General features: G+C 36.7%; 1 pseudogene; it reads left to right on the top strand.

Annotated features, from left to right (window-relative positions):
• Positions 1–4,117: 4,117 nt before the first annotated feature.
• On the top strand, positions 4,118–5,979 carry LOC149144333 (RNA polymerase II C-terminal domain phosphatase-like 3; annotated as a pseudogene).
• The last annotated feature ends 399 nt before the right edge of the window (positions 5,980–6,378 follow it).

Here is a 6,378-nt window from a genome sequence, read left to right as displayed (position 1 = left end):
TTCAATATTGTTCTATGAACTATTGGAATAAATGATGGTTTGGATCAAGTTAGATAACCATTTCAGCTCTATTCTTACTCAATACATGCATGAACACCCTTAACAACATAAGGCTTTAGACCACAAATGCCCAATAGTTTGTAGATTTAATGGGTAGATGGAGAATACTGATAGTACCAGCAGATTGCATACATGAACATATATGAATGGCTAGCTACAGGAAGCAAATGAACTTACTGACTATACTGGCATATGCATATATAATAACACATATAAATGACTAGCTATAGGCAGCAAAGAAGCTTGCTAATCTAATACATCAAAGCGGAGACCAGATGACAGTTATCTAGCCTTACACACACAGAAAAGTTGAACAAACTGTTCAAGTGCAAGCATAGAACAACATAAAGGGAATGGACATTGAACATCTAATGGCAAAAAAAGCTTATATTTCTTAGGATGAAGATGAGAATCTTCAATAAACAAAGGAGGAATAATCTCCAAAAGTTGAACCCTTGTTACATCTAGTTTTTTGCCTTTTATAGGCCCTTTACAATGCTCCTGAGCTCTCTAGAAGGCTCGGAGTCTTAACCTTGTCTGATCTGTCCCTTAACCGTTTGATTCCCTCAATAGGTAGGCATGGCTCAAATTTTTTTCTCTTTCTGACAGAGGAATAACTGCATTCAAATATTTTGGGTGCGCTGGCAGGGAGCTCTCTCTTGACATAGATCCCCACAATCTCTTCTATTGATTCCGGTTGTGTCGCGCTGTGTTGATCCATGATGTATTTGATTCGGGCTGTGTTGTGTTGTATATGCCTCTCAACCTCGGTTTCTCTTCAAACTATTTAATAATGAGTGTTTTTTGTTTTACACAGAAACCATTGTAATGCTGTAAACTCCCGCCAATGTTTGTTCCTTTCAGACTTTAAAAGTCCTCAAAAATGATATATTTACCCATCGAGTCTGCCCTTTGGGTCACTGTCACCTATCGCAGATGGCCCGGTCCCTTTGTTCCCTTTGTATTTTTGCAATATGGCGAAAACCTTAAAAAACATGAAAAACCAGCCTTTGTGGACCTGAAAACATATATATATTTCGCCTCTGAAACACATCAGGTCCGGACATCATCACTATCGGTGCTACCAAGGTTCCTGTGTAATTTGTTAAATAACGAAATATATGAAGAATACATTACAAAATGCTTGGGCGCAGACTTGAAATATTATGGAATATCGTTCACAATGCCGTCGAGTCCAGCCTTATCGCATCGCACATAGGAATATGTAAAGGCCCCGCCCTTTGGTCAACATTGATGCAATAATGCGATGCGATTTGATCGCAATCGCATATCGCTATATGTAAAGGCCCTGCCCCTTTGGTCTTCTCGATCTGCGATCCGCCAATGTGATTTGGGTCATTGATCCACGTATGTGATCGACGGTCCTCGTTTAATCGTTGATCGCCATCGCCATCGCCCCATGGTCTGCGCCGATTTTCCTCCACCGATGCGACCGCCGATTAGATCTGGGTCGTTGATCGGCCAAATATAATGGCTATTGTGCCTTCTCACTTTAAGCCTGTGATTTTGGAATTTTAATGGTTTTCAAGCATTTCCTGCCTCTCGATAGTGTATTTCCTCCCCTTTAAGGGCTTTCCTCCTTCGACCATTTTGATTTTGAACGACCCTTAAGAGGATTTTGAAGAATTTTTGGGCACACTTGGATCCTTTGGGATAATTCTTAAGCAAGTTTGGAGACTTTTAGGACATATATGGATCCATTTTTGGGCCGTTTGCCTCCAAGGCTAACATGTGCCATGGCTAAAAACTACTTCAGAGGGGAAGTGGGGCCTAAAAAGTGTAGCTCACGGATCTGCATTTATCCTAGTTGTTGTTGCTCATGTATAGGGTCTGTTTCTTGTGCGTATGCTTGTTCTTCAGTTAAGTTCCTGTCCATCCTTGCGAGTGACAATTGGTGATGCTGCGAGAAATACTCCCCCTAACATGTTGAAGTTCCTATAAACTTCTAGCCCTCCTACTCGATTATAGTACGCAAGATTTGTTTGCTGGGGTCATCCTCTATATGCACGAGGGGAATATGTGCCCCTATGGTTTCTAGAAATCCAAATGCTCACAGTATTTCATCGACCGAGGATAGAGTCTTAGCAGGAAACTCTGTCAGGTGGGCCTGGAAGGTGTCTCCATGGAGGTGGAAAGACCACTGGACTTGTGTCACCAAGGGCACTGCAATTGGAATTTTTTATTCTATCTATTGTGGTGGCAAAGTATCCTTTACTGAAAGAGAATAAGTCTTGTTGGAGAGTGGCTTCACCATCTACAGCTTCTTGAGAGGGCTCTCACCTGGTAGTAGCCTTTTCAACATGTGTTTCAAATAATTGCCAATGAAGGTGGCTTCATCAAGGGTGATGGGCAGCACCACTATTTGGACCCACAGTGTGGAAGTTCCCTACTGGGGTTACATGATGATCTCTTCTTTATCAAAGTTGGTCTCCATCTGTGGTCCCTTGTCCTTCGCTAGTAGGTCCTGCTAAGTGATACATTGGCCATGTTGCTACTCAAACACTTCAGGAAGGATGTATGAAACCCCCAGATGTGTGACTACTCTATTTACACCAAGCTAGGAACACACTTTTTTATCCATGGCCCATTTAGTTGTGACATCTAGATGTGGTGGTTGGCTTGAACATAATACCATTATTCCAACACCTACTAACTGGGATCATAAATCGAAAATGGAAATAGAAAACAATGGAGACCAATCAAGGTCCACTAATTTGAGAAGTTATAGTAATAGTATTTTTGCTACACACACAAAATGTCACTATTGAAAATAGAAACAAAAGACAAAAAACTAAATGATTCTATCATGAAAGTACTTCAATGGACCCTGTTTTTGAAGCCAATCAAATTCAACTAAATAGTACATATATCAATTTAAATCCAAGGATTCCATCTATAGGCGAGGAAGGGAGAAGATAAATAAAATAGACATTTTGTGTTTATTGATATAATGGTAAACCCAACTATGCTTATACACCTCATTAAGTAAGAACAATAGAAGTTTGTCAGCACAACCTGCACAAAATCCTTATCAATGTCAATAGACAAATCCTCCCTAGTAAGGTCCTAGTAGAGAATTTGTTTCTACATCTGGGAAAGAAATAACATTTGACCCAAGCACACTAAAGAATTCAAATGTACAACATAAAAAGACATTGCAAGCACTAGCAATTTCTTCCAAACCTGACACTCAAGGAACTTCCACAGTAAGACATGTTGGTGATTCAACATAGTTAATTGAGTTGTATCTTGTGTGTAATGACTATTTGAGAGATGTAATAGTGGAAAATATATTTATTTTGTTTTCATTTCATTCTATATATGTGGGTTGAAGTAAGTGACCCAAGGCATGTGGCTTTGGTGATTTGTATTGGATTAATTGGTGGTCTTTGAAAATATGACTTGGAAGTTGGATCATTGTTTCTTTGTGTTGGAAGAGAAACCTGTGACTTCAATTCTAATCCATTTCAAATGTAACTTGTTGCATCGTTTAACTATATATTCTTTTTTTTTCCAATATTCCTTCTGTTGAATTATTCATCATTTATTTTATTTGTTGGTTGGGCAGGTTGGAGACTCTAGGAAGCCTCAGATGAAACCTCATGATCCTTGTCATATTCTTCACATGAATTCAGGTAATGATAATGTGAACTTGAGTGGGATAGGTAAACATTTTATCCTAGTGAGAAGGTAGATATGTATGGCTTTAGGACCAACAACTACAAATATGGGTCCAAATTTGTAACAGGTTCCGTATTTGGCTAATATTGAACATAATTTCATGGAAAATCTTGCAAGAATTGTTGAAATGCTAAAAAATTCTAACATGAAAACATTATGAGTTCTATCATCACAGATGTTTGTTGGGCAATCAATTAGAGAAATTGACCCCATTGACATGGATCAAGAATTCATTGAATCTTCTAAATTTTGAAAAGAAGATACTACACAGGACATAACACTTCCAAAGTATTCTAGCATGGTTATACCCCTCATAGAGTTTTTTAGATGAAAATACCACTTCACACAAAAACATTTGAATCCTTGGGTTGATGTGGATCATCTCTTGGAAGGGCTAAGTGAAGAGAAATGAGTTGCAATCTAGCAGGAACAACATGGAGAATTGACGAAAAAAATAAGATGTTTAGTGCCAAGAAACATTGCCTTGTTTTGGGCCATGATCAGACACTTCTAAATTTAGCTAAGGTTTCATTAAATATAAGCCATCTTGTTATAATTCTGGCGATTCCTAGGAAAAGAGGGATGTGAAGTAAATGAACTGATTCATGGTAATATGAGTATATAAATGTTGCTAATTCGTGATTTTTTTTTGTCCAACAATTTATTGAAATAGATCATGTGCATGAGGAAATTCTAAGGAAGGAGGAGGAGCAAGACCAAGAGAAACCTCAACATTATATTTTTTTTCTTTCCTTATATGGGAATGTGGACTAAATTGTGGCCTAACATCTGAAATTTTTTGGACAAGGTTACTATAATTTGGATTGAACTATTAATATCTTTGCAAATTGTAGTTCTTACAGGCATCATTTGATTTACAATGTGGAATTGGAAACTTCTATGCATGCCAATAGATGGATCTATTCTTTATTTCATCTAATTCATTCTTTGATCATTTATGTTCCAAGAAAGAATGTTGTATGAACAACATGTTTAGACAATGGGCAATAAAGTTTATGCCATAGAGATGGCCAAAGTACTTGATCCCACAAGAACTTTATTTGCACGACGTGTTATTTTGAAGGGTGATGAGGTTGATCTAGATGGAGATGATAGGCTACCTAAAAGTAAAGATCTAGATGGCATTTTTGGAATGGAATATGGAGTAGTAATTATCGATGATTCTGCAAGGGTTTGGCCTCATCATAGATATATTTTAATTGTGGTCAAAAGGTAAGTTCATTTCAATTCTTTTTTAGTGTCCAATCAAGACCTTATAGTTGTTAATTTTTTTCTTTCAAAAGTGGTGGTTAAAGATATATGTTATTGTTCCTAAAACTGAGAGACTCCCATGCATATATACATGCATTTTCCCTGTGGTAGGTGCCAATTTGGATTTCTAGGGTTGTCACTGTTACGTTGATGAGAAGCCAGAGGATGGAACACTGACATCTTCTTTAGTGGTGAGATGCTAAAAATTAAAATATAACACACATTGTGTTCATGACACAAAATTTAGAGATATTTCTTGAGTTGACATTGTATTGTTGTGTTTCTAATGCATATACCCTTCAATTCAAACATAGGTGATTGAGATAATTCACCACAATTTTTTCTCAAATAAACAGTTGCATGAAGTGGATGTCTTGTAATTTCTTGTAGCTGAACAAAAAAAAGTTTAAAAAAATTGTAAAGTGGTTTTCAATAGGGTTTTTCCATTTAGAGAAGCATAGCCACATCTTCACCCTTTGTGGCATATGGATGAACAATTTGGTGTAGTATGCACAACACAAATTGATGAAAAAGTGTATCATGTTGTAGCCCTTGCCCCTAGGACTGACAAGGTATGCATTTTACCTTTTGTCAAAAGAATACTAACATTAGAAATGAAAAATCATTTACCAGGTAATGTTGGTCTTTGAATATGCATGATTGTTTACCAACTAATAGAAGATCACTTTATGTGCATCAAGAATGGAAAGAAGAAAAAATATATATTAAAACTAGTGGTCTAATTGTAAGAGAGTATTAATTCCTATGGTTTGTGGAAAATATGGATGTGTGTTATGATCTAGAGATATTAGGGTTGTCTTGGTTTTTGAAACTGATATTTTTCAGGATGTAAATGAATATGAAAGAAGAAAATCAAGTGGGTACATTTGGTCAGATACATTGGAAGGGGGTGTAAAATTAGAATTTGTTTTCAAAGAAGCATGACATGTCTCTGAATAGGTTACATCCCCATTTCCACCCTCTGATAAAATTGGAATTAAGTCTGTTCAAATGGAAGGTGAGACAGTAGTACCAATGAAGGAAATGAAAATGAATTGGGTTCCATACATTCCATTTGAAGGTAGGTAGCTATAAGAGTGTATCTCTACTGCCTTTTCGTGTTTATTTTCTTTTTGAAATTTCATGTACACATATTTTAGTGTTGAATATTATCACTTGAAACTATAGCCTTAGTTCAATTGAGCACTTGAAAACTCAAATATTTACTTTGCAGCATACACAATGAAGGTGGGTGTAAGAAAATTATTGAAATCATACAAATTATTTGTTCCAACCATTCAATATTGATTCATGCATTACTCTAACATCAAGACTAACTTGGTT

The sequence above is a fragment of the Pinus tabuliformis genome, chromosome X, assembly GCF_031772625.1.
Source record: "Pinus tabuliformis cultivar Carrire ecotype Pingquan chromosome X, CPIR1, whole genome shotgun sequence".
NCBI classification, from domain to species: Eukaryota; Viridiplantae; Streptophyta; class Pinopsida; order Pinales; family Pinaceae; genus Pinus; species Pinus tabuliformis.
The sequence above is the reverse complement of the archived record's forward strand: the minus strand, read 5'-3'. Positions and strand labels throughout refer to the sequence as shown.